An 18617-nucleotide genomic window follows, 5' to 3' on the forward strand; every position below is an offset into this window, starting at 1 on the left:
CCCAGGAAAGTCAAAGGCACAGTAGGAAAGCTGGAATTGAGAGACCTGGGTCTGAATTTTGCCTTCTCCACTCCTCAGCTGTATGTCATTTGGCAAATTTTTAACTTTCCTGAGTATCAGGTTATTGTTCTAAAATGATAAGAACAATTATACCCGGCCCACAGGATCACTGGGCGACTGCATGAGGTGACACAGTAAAGCACGTGGCGTGGCACCTGACACAGTGAGGATTTAGCCAATGGCATTTCAAAGTAAAATTTTAAAAACCAAAACTAATCTTGGTGTTGGAATACTAAAGACTGCCTAGGAGCAAAAGACTAGTTGCTCCTTACCTGACGTGATATTTAAAGGATAAAGGAAGAATTTGCATTTGTAAGGTAATCTCTAACACCGTTTTAAAAGTCTTTTAAATTGGGCTGGGGATTTAGCTCAGTGTTGCCTCTACCCGCCTCCTAAGCACAAGGACCTCTGTTTGATCCCCACCACCAAAAGAACCCCAAAGCTCTTCAAAATCTATCTGTAAAATGAGTATACTATTTAAAGGTGAAAAATCACTAGGTAATTTAAGTAGTGTCTAATTTTTGAGGTTAAAGAGAGTATTTTTAAATGTCTGTAGAGAAAAGATAAAAAGAAGACAAACTCTAATTTTATAGGACTTTTAAGGAGCCCAGCTACAAAAAGTCATACTGGTGCATTCTTTGTATTCAAGGGGCCCATTGCTGGGCTCCAAGCCCTTCGTGTTAAGGAAGAAAAAACTCTGGTTGGCACATCTCACTTCCAAAATAGAATTCTACCCTGATACATTTTTGTTTTTGCCACAGATCTTTAGAAAGAGACCCCACCAAGATAAGCCAGAAGCCCAAGGAACTCTCTCACTACATATAGAAATACAATTTATGTGGTTATTATTATTATTATCATTATTATATGTGCGCATGTGTATGTGCATTAAAAATAGCAAGCCGGCCGTGGTGGCACACGCCTGTAATCACATCACTCCGGAGGCTAAGGCAGGAGGATTGCTGTGAGTTCCAGACCAGCCTGGGCTACATAGTGAGTTCCAGGGCAGTCTGAATTACATAGTGAGACCCTGTCTCAAAAAAAAAACAAAGCAATAATAATAATAATAGCAAGAGATTTTTTTCTAGAAAAACACAATTTGCATCTTTAGCATTGTAATGGGCCCCTTACAGGTAGCTGGAAGAAACTGGTATGTCTTACGTCAACACCCAGCTCAACCTTGGAATCCAAAGGCACCTTCAAGAGATTCTGATCAGAACCCAACAGAACCTTTCTGTAGCATCCAGTCGGACTCAGTGAAGTCCAGGAAAACGTTTGGAGCCCTAGCTTCTTCTGCAGCTGTATTGACCATTGTGAGCTCAAGAATAGCTCATAGTCCCTCTATTGTGCAAAGGAGGCCTGGGCATCCGGGCAACCCGGCAGGAAGACACTTCAGTCTGGGCCCTGAGCGGAAATGAACAGCAAGCCCCTCGCCATGCTGACCGCGCTTCCCTGCGTGTTTTACTTCATCATGAAGTCTAAATTTGGTGCTGAGGTGCCCATCTAAGCTTACCCACTTGTCAGGAAGGTATCCAGGGCTGAAACGACTTGGGAACTTGATAAAATCAATTAAGACTGTACATAGATGGAAAAAAAAACAAACTCCACAGTGATTAGAAACAAAGGATGGTCAGTGAATCATTGTTTCTGGCTGGTAGGTGATATTCTAGTTTTTCAGCACATTTAGTGACAATTTATCTTTATATATTGGAAGACTTTTTATCACCAAAAGTGGGGGACAGTGTACCTGTGACGATCCTTTGACCGCATCCCTGGCACCTTCTGTTGTGTGTTTAGACCTCTGCTAGCCAGGCAAACCCGTGAGGATGTCCGTGACCCCGCTGTGGAGGAGAAAACAGTCACTGTTCGCACTCACCCTTCCCTGCCTTCCTCCACCGAAGTCCCGGTCAGCAGCACCACCAGATCCCTGGGGTCCCAAATGCCTCGCTTCTGAGATTAACCCTACTGACTGCAGTTGGAACAAGAGTTGGTTATTGGAGGTAGTGATTCACCAATCCAAACTCTTCATGCTCCTCTCTATATCTGTCCTTTGGGAAGTGACTGGCTTGCAGTTAGGAGCTTTAAGGACACGACCCTTTGTCATTTTGTTCTGCACAAAGTAATACGCTAAGTCTTCAACCTCAAAATGACAACCAACATGAAGAGATAAAACAGTAGCAGCGACAATAGAAACTCACCTACATCACGAGGTGAACAAGGTGAGAAGCCTTGCAGAGCGCAGATGAGCAATCCTTGAACTTAAATCATCTTTTTTTTCCCTTTTTCAGTAGCTGGAAGCTAACTGCAGTTGAATAACAGAACTAACAGAGCTTCAGAATCACGGTGTGCCGCCACCGCCGGGTCCCTTTAAGCAAAAAATCATGTTGCAGAACACCAGGAAACTTTCAATGCGATTTAAACTTTAAGAGCATTCAAAAAAATACTCAGCTTGACTCTTTCCATTTTTACATTCTTTCCACCTATTCCTAGCTCTGGATGTCTATTTATCCACAAAAGAAAATAGGATCTGGCTCAGAATAATAAGTCCTAAGCCACACCCAGGGGTCAAATATTCATGGATTTTGTATTCAGTGTATGGTGGTTCTAGATTTCAACTATTTTCAGAGGTAATGTAATGAAGGTCCCCTCTGCACAGGCTGCACTTGATATCACCCTGGTAATCTTATCAGCTAGCTTTATCTCAGAAATGCGGGCTGCCTACAAATGCAGTGAGTAACTGTAACCCTACACCATTCAGTGTGACAGCCTGGCTTCTCATTGTGGAGTGACAGAAGGGACTCTGACAGAGCAACACATTGATCTAATACTCCCTCAAGAGCTAGGTGGATGTATTATTTATAGTCAGGCTAAGGGACGGGGGGGGGGGGCCTTCGGCGGGGGGGCGTTGATTTGATGACCCGCTGTCACAGATTACCCTGAAACTATTTTAAAATATCAAGGGGAAAATCTTTGCAAGTGAGCAAACCAGTATTTGTTTTTGTGGTTTTTTTTTTTTTTGGTACCGGGGATTGAACTCAGGTCCTTGCGCTTGCCAAGCAGGCCACCAAACCACTGAGCTAAGTCCCCAGCCTCTTTGACTTTCAATTTTCTCTTCAAGTTCACACCACATGATGGCTGATTTGTTTTTTAGCCTGCTGCATTCCCCACCGCCTTTTAGTGTTTTAGTAGCAGCCTTTGCTTGTTTTTCTTGCTCTTGGGTCAGCACTGTCTTTTCAATCTGATTTTCCTATGGATAACCAGAGTCCTATAGCCACCTATCACCAGATAGTTTAATTTGTGCTATAAACCACAGACTTTGCTTTGGGAAAAGTTTGAAAATTCTTTGTTTTGCTTTGTTCTTAATTTTTTGGTTTTTTTGTTTTGTTTTGTTTTGAGACAGGGTCTCACTATGTAGTTGAGACTGGCCTGGAACTCACTATGTAGCTCAGGCTGGTCTAGAACTCACAGCGATCCTCCTGCCTCAGCCTCCCGAGTGCTGGGATTACAGGCATGAGCCACCACGCCCAGCTAAAATTTTGAAAATTCTTGCCACATGATCTTTTAAAAACAATTTTTTTGTTTTTTTTTTTTTTTTGTACCGGGGATCGAATTCAGGGCCTTGCACTTACACGGGAAGTGTAGCACTACTAAGCTAAATCCCTGTCCCTGGAGTATATTTTATATTCAAAACTTACTTATCAGCCAGTGTTTATTGAATTTACAAACCACACACTACAGTGGGTTATACCTCACACAGGCATTTGTTGTTTGGGGGGCTCTGGGTCTAGGGAAAATCCAGAGAGTACAGAGGAAAAGAGATTCACTCAAACCATGTGCATAAGAAGATATGGCTTCAGTTAGGGCCCAAGACACTGTTTTTCCAGACAACTCAGCCTTTTCACAAAAGGAAAAGAATATATATTCTTGTATGTTTTGTATGTTGTTAGTAAATAAAAAGATGCTCTGAAGTCTTGAACTGGGTTCAATACATAACTTTCATCCTTTCCTGCAGCCAGGGTCTGCATATGTGAGTGTGAACACTAGTGTGGGCACCTATTTTCAGGGAGCCTGGAAGGGGTGTGTCTTCCAGTCTTTGTGCACAGTCAAGACCTTTTTACTCCGGAGAAGGAACCCTCCCCCCCTCCGTGAAGGCTCATGGGAGGGAAAGTGATCTTCCAGAATCTCTTGGCGGTAATTACTATGCATCTCAGAGCTTTTTTTTGTTTGTTTGTTTTTTTGTTTTTTTGAGACAGGGTCTCACTATGTAGTTGAGACTGACCTGGAACTCACTATGTAGCTCAGGCTGGTCTCAAACTCAGCATCCTCCTGCCTCTGCCTCCTGAGTGAGTGCTGGGATTACAGGTGTGCACCACCACGCCCAGCTAGCTTTTTTTTTTTTGAGACAGGGTCTCACCGTGTAGTTGAGACTGGCATGGAACTATGTAGCCCAGGCTGGTCTCAAACTCACAGAGATCCTCCTGCCTCAGCCTCCAGAATGCTGGGATTACAGGCATGCACCATCACGCGCGGTTTAGAGTTTAAATAAGACTGATTCTCATCTGTTCATCTTATCACAATCCTTTAAAAAGAAACCTCACTGTTCTCTTCTGTATAGTCTTCTTCTATATAAAGAAAAAATTGACCTGACAGCCAATCTGATAAAACTCTGAGCTGGAAGACAGCAGAGACCAAGGAGAGCAACACCCTTACTGATGAGTGCTCCTTCTAAGAAGCCAAAGAGGGAATGGCTCAGCTAGGAAGATTGCTGTTCACAGCAGTGTAGAGTCCTGCCCATTCCTCATGCCCTGGGGACAACAGGATAAGAATTTGGATCCTGGTAGGGCTGGGGATTTAGTTCAGTGGTGCCACTGCCTGCTTCTCAGATGCAAGGTCCTAAATTTGGTCCCAGTACCAGAAAAAAAAAAAAAAGGAAAATAATTTGGATCCTGATATTGCCACGTCTAGTTTCACAATTTTGAGCAAATTACCTAACATCTTATCTTCCTGCTTTGTAAAAGATGATGACAACACTGCTTCAAAGGGCTGTTGTATCAATTAATGCTAGTTGCCAACTTGACTGGCTTGAGACTCCTGGAGAAATGACCGGACCGGGCGGGTGCTGTGCCCATTAGAGAATTAACCCACTGATAGTCACAGTTGAATGTGCTGTCAGGAGATGGAGCCTGGTTAGAGGAGGGGCCACAGGGGGTGTTTCTCGGAGGGGCATCTCTCCCTGGCTCGCTTCTGAGCTCTGTTCCAGCTGCCACAAAGTGAGCAGCTTTGCCCTGCCATGATGTTTCCGCTTTGGGTATCAGGTATTTTGTCCAAGCAACGAGAAAGCTGACCAATACAAGTGATGTAAAAATAAAAGAATACATTGACTTATTGAAAGGCATTGCTATAGAACCAAAGTCCTAGGCTCTATAAATCCCCTTCACCCCAACACAAACAATCCTGATGTAACAGTTACATAGTTAGAAATTTATACAAATAGTAATGCTCTCTAAATAAACACAATGTGTTAGAATTGGATTGTGCTAGCCAGGCGTGGTGGCTCATGCCTGTAATTCCAGCATTCAGGAGGCTGAGGCAGGAGGATTGCTGTGAGTTCAAGACCAGCCTGGGCTACACAGTGAGTTCCAGGTCAGTCTCAACTACATAGTGAGACCCTGTCCCAAAAACAAAACAAAAAATATTAACTGGGCCAAGGGTGTAGCTCTGATAGGACACTCACCTAGTGTGCCAGAAGCCCTGAGTTCAATCCCCAGTGTCACAAAAAGAAAAAAATTTAATTATATATAAACTGTCTCTATTTCAAAATTTTAGCCTTTTAGGTCAGTTTTCATCATTTTATATGAGATATGTGTTGAAATGTGAACTTGTTAGAAACTATTCCATTATATCCCCAGTACTGAAAAAAAAGAAAAGAAACTATTCCATGATAGAGCAATATTATCACTACTTCCCCTAACCCTTTTCTTACTAAAGGCACAAAGCACTTTGAGGCGGGGGTGAGAGGCAGGGGATTAATGGGGATTGAACCTAGGACCTCTGCACTGATCTATGTCCCGAGAGCTTTTATTTTTTGAGACAGGGGATTGCTAAATCACTGCTAAGTTGCCCAGGCTGGGATTGAACTCAGAACCATTCTGCCTCAGCCTGTCAGAGAGCTGGGATAACAGGTATGTGCCACCATGGCAAGCTAAAAGCAAAAACTCTTTAAGAAGTAAGTAATATATTAGATCCCCACACACAATTATGAAGTAAACATTATTTAAGTTGGTGCTGAAATGCCATGTTTTATTAGACAATATTGGCTGCTGTATTAAAATACTAGAAAACTATATGAAAGATAAATTATCAACATTTAGCCTTTTAAGATAGGCTTGTGTGGGCTTAATAAGCTTTAATTAATTAAGACTCACATCATCTAGGTGCGCAATGTCATCATCTCAGAGATGGAAACTCATTAAAACACTACACAATTTAGGCCAGGAAACAATTAAAAGATAACAGCATTTTGCATGTAAATAACTCTTTTCAACCAGGAGTATCTAGTATATAACAAACTCTAATTAAACACTGAGGAACTTAATAAGCTTCTCCTTTTAATTTTATGGAAGAGATTAAGGGAGAGGAAGCCACTTAGCTACAATTACCCAGAAGGTCACGAGCACTGAGGATTTAGTCCCTTGAAATCAAATATTTGGTGTGAAGAGAAAAAAGGAACATTTATTGGAGACCTATGTGTATGCCATCCCTTCAGTCCTCTCCATGGACCCTCCAGATAAATATCATTCTTTTTTTTTTTGTACCAGGGATTGAACTCAGGTCCTTGTGCTTGCAAGGCAACCCTGGAACCATGGAGCTAAATCCCCGGCCCATAAATATCATTCTTTAGGATGAGAAATGAGTTCTGGGGATCAGGCCCAGGTTAGGTCAGTCTGATTCCAAAGCCATTTGGCTTCCACTTCTGTTAGACCATGTGTCACAAGGAGGAGGAAGAAATAGAAGAAATCAGACTCATCAGAGTCATATGTATATGTGAGTGTGTGTGTTATATATCATATATATTGTGTGTGCGCTTGTGTATAGTTATTGTATTAGTTTCCTATTGCTGCTGTAACAAATTAACAAAATTTCAACAAATTGAGTTTGGATATTTTATTAGCAATTTGTGAATTTTGTTCCTAAGTTCCCTCAGATTGCATGGCACCTAGTGTAAGTGACTCCATCTTGCTTTGGTGTGGTCTGCTGAGACCTGGTGCAGGAGCTCAGTACAAAGTAATAGCCTCCCATAAATGATTGTGTGTGTGTGTGTGTGTGTGTTATTAGAGATTGTATGTGTGTGTATGTGTGTGTGTGTTACTAGAGATCGTGTGTGTTACTAGAGATTGAACCCAGGACATTAGCACTGATCTACTTGCCCAGCCCTTTGTTTTATTTTCTAAATTTTGAGAGAGTCTTTTTCTAAGTTGCTAAATTGCCCAGGCTCAGCCCAAACTTGAATCCTCCTGCTTCAGGCAGTCACAACGCTGGGATTATAAGCATGCACCATCATGTACAGCCACTCCCATAACTTTTATCCAACAAAATCATAACAAATTTAGTGGCAAAAAAAACTATACAAATTTGTCACCATTCCATGCTGCATTCCTTCTGCATGCGATAGGAGAAATCCACTCCCCTGACTTTCCGCACTTCTAGAGACTCCACTTTCCCCCTTCCTCCATATTCAAAGGAAACGTCACAGCACTCCCCGTGTCTGCCTCTGACATTCCTGCCTCCCCTCTTCACTTGTAGGGACCCTTGTGATCCCACTGGGCCTGCCCTGATAATCCAAGACAATTGTTTCCCCTTCCTGAGATCCTTAATCCCATCTGCAAAATCTCTTATGACATGTAATAGAGTGTCCTTTCTACTTCTTCAACATATTTTGTAGTCAACATTTATAGAATGCTTCCTGGGAGTAGGGATAGATGACTATGGGGCAATATTTTGCTTACCATGGTACTTTTATGTTTTGGAGACTTCTTAGGAAGCTAGGATCTGTGCCTTTTCTTTTCATACCTAGGCAGAATCTTTTGCATCTCCAGGGGCGCCTGTATCCCCAAAACGTCTCCTATGGAAATGTGGAACTTTGTCATCCCACGGACCATTGTAATTTATTGTTTTGTTTTGTCTTGTTGGTACCGGGACTGAACTGGGGTCCTTGTGCTTTCGAGGCAGGAGGTGGAACAACTGAGTTAAATCCCCAGCCCGTTGTAATATATTGGGATACACTGTGGGAGGGCGTACCTCCAAGGCAGAAGCTTGAGAATATTTTAAACTATGGATACACACAATTGCATGGGTGAATCTCAAAATGATTATGTTATTTGAATTGCTTTTTAATTTTTTAGTTTTCTCTCACACAAATACTATAAAATGTCAGAAAATGGAATTTAGTAGATTCGGCAGGAGATATACAAGTGGGATTGGAGTGGAGATTTGGGAAGGGAAGGTGAAGATACCAGTGGGCACAAGGAAATTTTGGGAGGTGACACGTGTGTTGATTGCTGTGATGGTTTTGCAAGTGTGTATGTATGTTAGGACTTATCAGAACTTCTCACACTGTGCCTTTAAATGTGTGTTGTTGATTATATTTTGGAGTCTATGGCCATACCACCCTGAATGTGCCAGATCTCATCTGACTATATATCAGGTATAATTCCAGAAAGCTGTTAAAATTATAAAACTTTTAAATCCTTCAAAGAATGCATGAACTCTGAAAATGAAGTTTGAGAGACAAGGTATCCCCCCAACGCAACCATATCTCTAAAACTCTTCAGAAAATGTTCAAATACCTCATTCACACGCTACCCTTTCAAAATGAGTGAAGATTCCTAGGTAGCACATTTGGGAGTTTATTGCACATACTGTCGGAGTTTCCTAGCATGGTCACGAGGTCCACCTCATCAACCTGCCTTCCCTCCACGCCCCACCTTGACATTCATGTTTCAACAATCCCAAGCCGCCTATAGGTTCCCTCACACCACCACTGGTGTCTTGTGTCCTCCTGTCTTTGAGTGTGCTGCTACCATCTGCCTGGAACGTCCTCCCTCCCCGGGCTCTTTGGCCACAAACGCCAAGCACTTCCTCCTTCGCTTCCTCCATCCCCTGCCCCAGCTTCCTCAGACACACTCTCTCCCACCATCTTGTATCCAACTCTTTCCTGTCCATCCCACTCACTGTCTGGGATAGTGAGGCTTCAATATTTCCTTCTTGGAACTGGAAATGTTCTCTGTGGATCGCAGAGATCCACGCTGGAGCCATCGGGGTGTCTGCAGGGAAGGAGATCCACTAAAAGGAGTTCAGATGTCACTAGATGAAGAGATGAAGCTGGTCATCAGGCTGTTGGCATTGAGACTCCTGCACCCCGAATGAGAGCAGCTGATTCTCAGGAGGAGTGCAGGACCACCCAGGGGCTCCTGGTTATGGAGGAGACTTGCAGCTGACATTTAGCACCACAGGTTTGTACAGAAGAGCCCGGGACAAGGAGGAACGATCCCATCCACAATGCCAATGAGCCCCTTGTTAAAAAACTCTAAAGATAAAACAATTTTTTTTCTGGGATAATTATAAATGGTCTTTTGGTGCTCCCGGTGACTGCAAGCTATGGTCAGCAACGAGGACCAGAATCCAAACCCTTAGCATTCACCTTCAAGTGTCCACGCTCTTTGGCCCTGACCACCCTCTGGTTCTCTGTTCTTACTCAAATATACCAGCTCCTGCTCACTCTGGGACCTTCCCTTCATGCTGCTCACAAGGCCTGAAGTCTGAGCTCCACCTTCCTTGTGCCCACACACACCCTTTCCCCTGGTCATTTCTTCCTCAGCCCTCGGCTCTCACCTCCTCCAGAACCATCCTCATCTCTTCTTCTCGAGCAGTGTCTCTAGTGTAAGTCCTCTGAACACTCTGTCTCTTCGGCAGCATTTATTACGATCATAAGTACTGGTGGAAGGAAAGAGGGCAGAGAGTGAGAGAGGGGAAGGCAGGTACGACAAGACGAAAGAACAGAAGGAGGAAGACACACAAGTTAAAAAAAAACTGAGCGAGATTCTTAGCTCTGTTACTTGTTTTTGTTGTTTTGGTACCGGGAGTCGAACTTGGGTCCTTGCGCTTGAAAGGCAGGCCACCTAACCGCCGAGCTAAATCCCCAGTCCCACTTATTTGTTTATTTATTTACTTATTTATTGGTAAGGAGGATTGAACTCAGGGGCACACTTTATCACTGACCTACATCTACACCCACTTTTATTTTTTATTTTTTACATATATATTTTGGTACCGGGGATCAAACTAGGGACCTTGCACTTTCAAGGCAGCCAGTGGCACCACTGAGCTAAATCCCCAGCCCTATTTTTCATTTTTTGAGACAAGGTCTCCTTGTCAGGCTGGCTTTCAACCTGTGCTCCTCCTGCCTTTGCCTCCTGAGTAGCTGAAACAGCTGAAATGACAGGTATGCGCCCTGGCTCTGCTTCTTATTAATTGATGACCTTGGATAAATTATTTAAGTGACCTGAATCTCTGCTTTCTCATCTCATCCACAATCTGGGGATAAAAGGTGATGTGAGGATTACATGAAATAAACATAGAAAGTGACTTGCTCAGTGTCTGATACGTGTGGGTCATGTTTTTCTTTATTTCCCTGAAACACTTCTTGTTTTCTTTTTTTTTGCCACTCTGAAGATCAAATCCAGGGCTTCACACATGCCAGACAAGCACTTTACCACCAATCCCTACCCCTAGCAATATTCAGTTGCTTGAATCTGCAGATATAAACCTCACAGATACACAGGAGAAGGCCTATCGTATCTGTAGAAAGACTATACCTTGTTTCTTGGGAGGAATTTAACCGAACTGGGACCAGAGGTACTTTTAAAAGGTTACCTAGTTTTTTATATCGAAAACTTGGGACTAAGTTCATACTGATTCAAAAAACAGTGGCTTAGGGCTGGGAATTTAGAGCAGTGGCACTGCACCTGCCTCCAATCACAAGGTCTTGAGTTCAATCCCTGGTACCAAAACAAACAAACAAACAAACAAACAAAAAACAGTGGAGAGGGTCAGTGATTATTTGAAGTAGAGTTTAGCCATTAAGGTTGAAAGAGAACCATGTGATCATTTAGATTCGTATGATTTGTCTCTCCAAGGAAACCTCCGGGCACATGTGCAATCCTCTAATTAAGACTGATAATAGCATCATAAAGCAGAGGCATTATCTTCAGAGAAGTCTGAGTAAGCGTGCTATCCTAAACGCAAACTGACTCTTAGAAGTGGGTCACCTGAAAAGCTGCTGGAGTAGTCATAAAGAGACGTGTACTTCCTCTCTACACAGCTAAGTTCCTTCCCACCCTGCTAAGTGACCTTCTGAACGGTAAGGTAGTACGGTAAAGAAATGTCAATGGACAACTTACTTGTAACTTCTTTTCCACATAGTGCCCTGTGAATGAAGAGTCCTTGACTGCTTTGGCTGACAAGCGGACTCCAGGTCTGCCCATGATTTTAGTTTGCCTTATTCAAATACTAGTGAAGATCAACTTCATATATGAGCTCACTGTGGCCACTTAAACACCCATTGTTATAGGGTGGGTCCTTTTCCGTTATCTTTCTATTGCATTGTTGCCCCCCCACCCTTGGGTCGTTTCATTTTCTAAGAACTCTTTAAATACTAGGAAATGAGTTTGAACCCTTTACCAGTCCCATATGTCTCCATCCATTATTTTCCTTTTGAATTTAAAAGAGGCAGCATAGAGTCCAAGAGCTTATCCATGAGACAGACTGGCTGTCATTTCCTAGCCGTGGTAAATGCCATTCACACACCTTATTTAGATGTCTTTTACCGGCCATAAAGCCCATGTTTCAGTTATCGTGAGGTTGGCTTCTAGAGTTTCTCTGTGCCTGCCTCTTTGAAGAGCCTACACATCTGTAGAGAGAACTGCCACATCTGTGAAATTACAAGGGTACAAAGGTCAATACCCTTGCACAAAGTGGAGGCTGATTCTGTTTTGTGGCTTATACTCCAGATCTGAGAGCCCTCCTCAAGGAATCAGACCAAGTTAGGATTTCCTGTGGTCCATTCCCCCTTGACTCTTTCCTGTTCCCTGTCCTGTTTTACTGCCTCCCTTGTTCCTCCTAAGGAGCCTCCCCTCAATAAATCATAGGGCTCTGCTTCCAGGGGAGCCAGTCTAAGATAATGCAAAATGAGTCCTTCTAATGTGAGAATCCAATCATTGTTTTTTTTAAAAAGTAAAAGCAAAAGTTATTTAGCATTTACTGTATATGAGGCCTTGTCAGGCACTTTATTCATTTAGCCCTTACATCAGTCAGCGTGTCCAGGTATAATCTTCAAACATGTAAAGTGCTTAGAAGAGTATCTGGCATATATTTGTTTGTTTTTGTTTTTCGTTTTGCAGGACCAGGGATCGAACTCAAGACCTTGTGCTTGCAAGGCAGGCATGTTGCCACTGAGCTAAATCCCTGGCCCAATTCATTTTTTAAATTAATTTCATTGGTACATTTTAAGGTTTTTGTTTTGTTTTGTACCAGGGATTGAACTCAGGACCTTGTGCTTGCAAGGCAGGCTTGGCACCACTGAGCTAAATCCCTGGCCCTTCACTGGTACATCTTAGATATACATAATGATCACGTTCATCATAGGGAATTTGAACCTGTAGGTGACAGACCTTGATTCTTCTTCTTCCCCCAATTCCCTCCCCTCTCTTCAACCCCTCTTCTCATTTACAAAAGCTTTGTATCCACTTTTTTTCCTTCTATTCTTTTTTCTTTTCCCTTCCTTCCTTGTCCCTTCCCTCCCCCTGTTCCCCTTCCCATTTTCTTCCTACTTCACAGCATCTGTTATACATTTTGACTCTTATTTACGCTTTTGGCTTCTCACACTGTCTGGCATACATTGAGCACCAATTTACCTACTTTTTTATTGATTTAATCTAGATTTCAAATGAAACCATCATCAGGCTACTTGCCCTACATTTTTGGGTAGCCTTTCTCATGCCTCTTTTCTTGGGTATTCTTTTGAAAATCCTTCATTTCTCCGTTTTCTAAAAGGTACAGCTACCAAGTTCACATTCTCATTCAATCTTCTAACTTTCTTTCAGTCAAGAGAGTAGTGTTGTTCTCCACAGACTTTGTTGGGGAGGAAAGCAATAGATGTCACCTGCTTGGTTATTCAAATTTGCCTTGATGCCTGGATATCCAAAAGCTGGGCATGATCCCAACACTCAGGAGGCTAGGGCAGGAGGATCGTGAGTTTGAGGCCAGCCAGGGCTCAATTTAAGGACAGCCTGGACTACATAGTTATTATTCATAGCAGATATGAAAATAGAACTTCCATGATCCTTCAAAAGGTACCTTCACCCAAGATGGTCTTGGGAACACATATCAGAGCAATTAGCTGAAAGAATTCAGCTTTCTATAATACAGGGAGTGGGCTGGGCCAGGGATTTAGACTACCTCGCAAGTGCAAGGTCCTGAGTTTGATCCCTGGTACCAAAAACCAAAAACAAAAAACAGGGAATGGGCTGATGGAAGGCCATCTTATATTTCAATCAGAACAGACTCCAGAGGAATTTAATTTGTGGCTGGGGGAGGGCAAGAGATTAGATAGTCTCAGCAGAATGAACTCTGAGACTTGATAGGCCTTAAATAGGAGTCTTTTATAGCAGTGATTTATTAAACTCAACCATCTCTGTGGATTATCTCTTTGCCAAGATCAATCCCCATTCCAGTATTTCCCCATGGACTGCACAAATGATAACACAAAAAGCTTTGGCTCTGTCGCTGTCAAAGTGTAAGCCTGTTTCATATTCTGACCATATAGTAAGCTGCCCCAGGGGAGATGCAAGGCTGTGGGAAAAGACAGGGAATCAAACTGATTTCTTAGATTAGGACAGAAAAGCCACTTTCAGAGGAATCACAGGGTGAGAACAAAGCCCTGACTCCTCCTCCTTACAAGAGACCATCAAGCTGATGGATCTGAATGAAACTTGCACAACCAGAGCAGGTTATATAAAGAGAGTATGTCTCCCTTAGTACAAATCATTACATATTAGGCCTATATAATTTGTTCTTTCTAAAGTCTCAAAGCATTTTTCTTTTCTCCTTCTCATTTTATCATCACTGAATTTTTCTTTGACAGATAAAATGTTATTTTATTTTTAGGTAGAACAAGAAAGGCCAGGGGCCGGGAATTTAGCTCAGTGGTGCCACCACCTGCCTCGTAGGCTCAAGGTCCTGAGTTCAACCCCCTGTGCCAAAAAAAAGGAAGGCTAGAATAAGGATAAGGTGTTGTTAAGAATAAACCATCTTCCAAGCGCGTGACAGTGATCCACAGTCTGAATTGTTTGCCAGTGTTTGGATTCACATGCTTGAGAATATGATATGAACCTCTGATCTCCCATGTCCTCCTACTCTCAACTTTTGTTCAAATTACTCCTCCATTGCTTCTTGGCTTTTTGGCTAAGGTCAAGTGAAATAACTCTCCAGGAAGATGCAATTAAAACTTCTTACTACTGTCCTCTCCCTTTCTTTGATTTTAAAATTTTATTAGCATGTTTGCAGTACATAATGATTACATGTATTGCAAGGCTTTAATACTTGTATATAACATCTCAATCTTTCCCTCTTCCCTATATATAGGTGGACCCCCGATAATTACTAGTTTTAACTCTAGAAGTTTTGGAAAGTTTAAAAAACATGCCTGGTTCTTTCTTTCAAAAAAAATTTTTTGGGGCTGGGGATTTAGCTCAGTGGTTCTGGCACCTTAATCGCAAGTGCAAGGACCCGAGTTCGATCCCTGTATCAAAAAAAAAAAAAAATAATTTTTTTCTTTGTTCTTTGCTTGTATTCTCAATCCTTTATTTATTTTTATTTATTTTTTTCGGTACCAGGGATCGAACTCAGGTCCTTGCACTTGTGAAGCAGGCAGTGGCACTACTAAGCTGAATCCCCAGCTCCTCAATCTTTTATTTCTTTAAATATATTAAGCATACTTATTTTTATAATTTCTGGTAATAGTTTCAAGTTTTCAGCAGTCTTATTCTATGGTGTTAGTTTTTGTCCCTGATGATTCTTATGTAACATCTTGTTTCTTTGCATGAATTGTGATTTTATTGTAAGTTCAGATGTCTTGGAAATTTTTCTCTAAAATGTTTTGTCTAGTTAAATATCTCTAAAGGTGATACTTCACCTCTGCCAGCTGGGGACACTGACCCAAAATTGGGTTAAATTATCTGGTCTAGTTTTTTCGACAACCTAGGGAGAGCAGATTATAGCTTCTGATCTTCTGTTTTAAAAGATGGTGCTCAGAGGACACATTTCTCCCTCCATTCTACAGTAAGGCTGATTACAGGCAAGTTTCTTTGGCAGTCTCTGGAACAAGACGGGAGGGGCCTTTGGAAGATCCTGGCATTGTGTGCGGGCTGTTCTTTTAGATTTCTCATGTCAGTGGAACCTGGCCCTTGTCCCTTCTTTCCATTCCCTTCCAAGCCCTGACAGTGAAAGCCCAAGTTCATCTGGTTTAGTCAAGATGAGGTTTGGCTTCAAGTCTTTGCTTGTCTCTTTATTTTCTGTATTTTTTATATTTATAAAGCATTTTAAGTTATCTTCAGTGGGGAGTAGGACAAGGTATTACTTCATATCAGAAATGGAAGTTTTTAAGAATGATTTTTTCTTTCCAGTTTTTTCTTCTGAAAAATTCAAAATTTCCAGAAAAATATAATACAAGAACTCTATGTAAAAAAATCTCATGTCTTCATCTAGATCCAGCTGTTAAAATCAGGTTTGTATTTCTCATTCTGTCTTTGCTGAATCATGTGAACATAAATTAAAGAGGTCATGATTCTTTACCTTTGAATGTTTCAGCTTGTATCTCCTAAAAAACCATATACAAATAAATTCTCTTATAACTCTATAATTCTATGTCATACCTCAGGCAACTAACAGTACAGTAATTCATTATACCATCTAATATAGTCTATAAAATTTCCCCAATTGTCCCTAAAATGTATTTATTTTATAGTTTGTTTCTTTCTCTCCCTCCTCCCACCTCAGGACTCCATTGAGATTTATGTCCCTTTTTAGTTTTTTTATCATACGAATTTATATGAAGAGCCTGAGCCAGTTGTCTTGCGAAATTATCTCAAATCCCAGATTTGTTTCAAAGCACTCTTTCAAAAATACGTCAGACGAGTTTTTTTCCCATGTATGAAACCTTCCATTGGCTTGTTTTAACATTTAGAAAATAAAGTCCAAACATATTGCCCAGGCTTACAAGGACCTGCATGACGTTTTGCATGTTCTCTTCTCATTTCTGCTACCATGGACTTCTCCCAGCTTCTCAAACCCACGAAGCCTGTTCTCAAAGGCATTTCATTAGCTGTTCCCTTTGCCAGAAGTGCTCTTCCTTGAACTTTTCTTAAAGGCCTGCTCCCTCCTGTAATTCAAGTCTCAGTCTGAGTACCATTTTCTCACAGAGGTCTTGACCTAAAGCTCCAGTAGCCTTTCACTAATGTACTTTCCCCCTTCTTTCAGCTATTACAGCCTGATATTTTCCTTATATATTTTTACTGAGCTCCATGACAGCAAGGGCTATGTTCTCTTTTGCTCACGACTGTATTTTTGGTACCTACACAGCTCCTGACACACCACAGAAACTCCATAAACACTTGCTGAATAGTGTAATGAATAAGCTGAAAGCTCAGGAATGAAAAGCAGCCAGTCTTTTAACAGGCTGGGGAAAAAGTAGGCAGAGGGAACTGCCGGGGCGGAGGCCCTGAGAGAACCCAAAGGTTTGGGCCATTCCAGGGTGGGAGCAATCAATGTTCTATACAGTTAGAAGAAAATGGGCCAGGAAAGGGAAATAGGAAATTGAAAGGTGTGTGTGTACTAACTCCTCAAAATGAATATAATCATTATGCACTGCTCACATGCACTAATCAAAAGTTTTAAAAGAAAATGAAAAGGTGGACAGGGCAAGATGGCTTCAGGGTTTGTGAACGATGGAAAAAGTTTGAATTTTATTTTAAATCAATTAGGAAGTCACTAAAGATTTTCCAGTAGGAGAATAACAATCTGATTTATGCTGTTTTCAAGTTAATTTGAAAGATAATTCAAGCTGAGTGATTAGGAAGATGGAGGTAACTAATATTAGAAATAGTCACTGTCTATAACAGAAAGTTTGCAGGAAGGAAATAATGATTTATTTTGGACATGCCAAATATGATACATTGTACTTCCTTTGTGGCTTTTATAATATCAATAGCCACAGAGAATTTATGAGTAAGAAAGAATTATGATACCTACCTCTGAAACAGTATAGCCATGTAATTTAGTTATGTATAAGAACATGATATTAAAGGTGGCTCTTAATAACAATAATAGGCACTGTGTATTGACCAGTTTCTGTATCAGACCCATGTTAAACACTAAAGCATTGTAACAGCTCCCATTAGAAGAGGACTTATTTTCTCTGTTTTATAGGTGAAGCAACTAAGGCTAAAGAGGACATTTAACTTGTCAAGATCAATCAGCTTTTAAGTGGCTCAGCTGAAACTCAAACCCAGGTCTGCTTAGATGCCAGAGCTGTTATTTGAAACGATTTGCCGTACTACACTTACCTAGTGAGAAATGTTGCCTGGATCACTGGTTAGGACTACAATTCAGAAATACAGAAACAGTTTTCTTTAACAAATCCTTAACTTTATAAAGCTTTGAAATTTCCTTTAGAGACTCTAGACATTTTGTGAAAAACAGATGGAGACCTATCTTTTGGTAAAATTGACTTAGAGAAGTGAATAGAAATATATTTCTATATTTCTCAGTATAGTTGGAATTTAGCTGCTGAAACTAAATCTGTCACCCAGTTTTCCTGGGAACCAGCAATCCCACACTCAAAAGAAGTCTGCTTTTCCAGCAGCTGGAAACCCCACAATTGTGACACAGCCTCAAGAACTGAGGCTGCCTTGTTCAGACTTTCACACGGGTCCCTCTGTTCCTTTCACAGAGGCCCCTTTTTCTTAAACACCCCGCAGCTGCCGCTTGGAATACTCTTCCTCTAAAGGAGAAAAAGGTACTGGACCAGGGCTCCCATCTTTTAAAGGGGTCTAGGCTAGACGCGACCTAAACTCCGGATATTTACTGCTCCACCTTCAAGACAAGAAACACCAGTCTAGTGCTTGAGGACCAGGGCCGGAGCAGAAGAGACCGACTACCCCACACGGACCCCATCAAGCCGGGACGCAGGTCCACTTAGCGGGTGGGGTGGAGGCAGCGAGGGAGCGAGCGCCCCGTCTTTTAAAGGGGTCTAGGCTAGACGCGACCTAAACTCCGGATATTTACTGCTCCACCTTCAAGACAAGAAACACCAGTCTAGTGCTTGAGGACCAGGGCCGGAGCAGAAGAGACCGACTACCCCACACGGACCCCATCAAGCCGGGACGCAGGTCCACTTAGCGGGTGGGGTGGAGGCAGCGAGGGAGCGAGCGCCCCGCGCCCCC

At 42.0% G+C, this 18617-nt stretch overlaps 1 protein-coding gene and 2 long non-coding RNA genes across 3 annotated transcripts in view; 1 reads left to right on the forward strand and 2 right to left on the reverse strand.

The window, feature by feature from the left end:
- Positions 1–1316, reverse strand: part of Aknad1 (AKNA domain containing 1) — a 33130-nt gene extending 31814 nt beyond the window's left edge. Inside the window, 1 exon segment of the mRNA XM_010605939.1 lies at positions 1192–1316. The gene's annotated coding sequence lies outside the window, so the exon portion shown is untranslated.
- A 139-nt stretch (positions 1317–1455) lies between these two features.
- LOC104849483 lies at positions 1456–2493 on the forward strand. The gene is made up of 3 exons (XR_776765.2): positions 1456–1714; positions 1858–2060; positions 2349–2493. It is a non-coding gene; the product is annotated as an uncharacterized LOC104849483 (long non-coding RNA).
- Positions 2494–9043: 6550 nt separating this feature from the next.
- On the reverse strand, positions 9044–12018 carry LOC104849485. Its single transcript, XR_776766.2, has 3 exons — positions 11926–12018; positions 9952–10053; positions 9044–9423 (listed from the first exon to the last, which is right to left on the reverse strand). It is a non-coding gene; the product is annotated as an uncharacterized LOC104849485 (long non-coding RNA).
- Between the last annotated feature and the right edge of the window lie 6599 nt (positions 12019–18617).

The sequence above is a fragment of the Fukomys damarensis genome, unplaced genomic scaffold (genome assembly GCF_012274545.1).
Source record: "Fukomys damarensis isolate Sample0158 unplaced genomic scaffold, DMR_v1.0_HiC HiC_scaffold_33, whole genome shotgun sequence".
NCBI classification, from domain to species: domain Eukaryota; kingdom Metazoa; phylum Chordata; class Mammalia; order Rodentia; family Bathyergidae; genus Fukomys; species Fukomys damarensis.